The following is a 1,348-nucleotide window of genomic DNA, read 5'->3' as shown; positions in this document are numbered from 1 at the left end:
TTATCCAACTCCATGTTGTAGGAGCCTTAGTTTTCAATGGTGTCATGTCATTGAGGATCTTTGTTAATTTTCCTAACATTCATAAAATGATCCTAATTTGACAATCACCATCATTCAAAATATCATCGGAGAATGGCAACGCAAACTACCACCCGTTCTCTACTTACAATTGGATAACACTAGTAGAGAAAACAAAAACAAAGTTCTCCTTGTGTACTTGAATATGCTGGTACAGAAGAAGATATTCAAGAAAGTCAAGCTTGGGATTTTATTGGTTGGACACACACATGACCAGATTGACCAAATGTTTAGTAGGTTCTCGATCAAATTAGCAAAGAAAACTGCATTTGAACTTCCATAAATTTGCACCTTGTTAGAGGATGCATATGTTTCCAAGCCCTCCATCAAAATCATGGAAGAAACATACGATTTTAGATGCTTTGCAATCGGTGAGGCCCCTAACATGCCATCATTTGCAAAGCTCAATGACAGTTTTTAGCATCAATTTAGAATCAAGCAAAGGTAGGAACATACTCTCATGTGGTGCAAAAAATACTCAAACTCTAAAGATTGGTTGCCAGCGGAGGGTTTGAACTTCTTACTATTTGTTCCTTGTCGTGAAATTAAATGAGCAAAGTACATGCTACTCTCTACAATGAGCGAGACACAAATTTGAGAAAGAAAATCACTTTGTTGATTTTCTACAATGCTTGAAAGAGATCAAGGAGACAATACATGGTGCACATGTGTATTTTCCAGCAAGCTCTCTAGCATGGTGGGAGAGTTTTTTTACAAAGCAAGATAAGCTGGTTGAAGAGTTCAAGGATGACACATTGTAGCTACAACATGCATTTATGTGGCACGAGCATGGCCTTAGTGAGGAAAGGAGTGACAATGTTATAGGTGTGCTGGTGTCAGTGGTGTGTCAATTTCAACAGAGTTATTATCTCGTATTCATGTGGAGAAATAAGGAAAATGTATGTTGGTCCCAGGAAGAGCACAAAGCGTCGATAATAAGAGAAAGAAATGTGGGAAGGAAATGCAAATGAGCTAAGTGAGGGCACAATGATCGTGGTTCTTGCTACCAAATGATGAAAATTATAATCCATTTTTCCTTGCATAAGTTACAAAGGTTTTCAAAGAGCAGGATGTATTGAATGTTGTGGAAGTGCATTAGTAGCGGACACCTGAAGATCCATTGAAATGAAAGTACGATCCTAAGATGCTGAAACAAAGCAGAAAGGGGAAGAAAGTAGGAAGTTGTCATCGTGTGGACACACTCAATCTAGAGGATATAGAAATCCTTGTCTATGGGTTTTATTTTAAAATATCCGGTCACTTGTGCAAG

At 38.1% G+C, this 1,348-nt stretch overlaps 1 pseudogene; it reads left to right on the top strand.

The window, feature by feature from the left end:
* The first annotated feature begins 304 nt into the window (after positions 1-304).
* LOC147612058 (uncharacterized) lies at positions 305-1,014 on the top strand (annotated as a pseudogene).
* Positions 1,015-1,348: the final 334 nt, after the last annotated feature.

Source organism: Cibotium barometz, chromosome 46, assembly GCF_041138505.1.
Source record: "Cibotium barometz isolate CiBa-2024 chromosome 46, ASM4113850v1, whole genome shotgun sequence".
In the NCBI taxonomy this organism is placed as follows: domain Eukaryota; kingdom Viridiplantae; phylum Streptophyta; class Polypodiopsida; order Cyatheales; family Cibotiaceae; genus Cibotium; species Cibotium barometz.
This window is presented reverse-complemented; position numbering and strand designations above follow the sequence as displayed.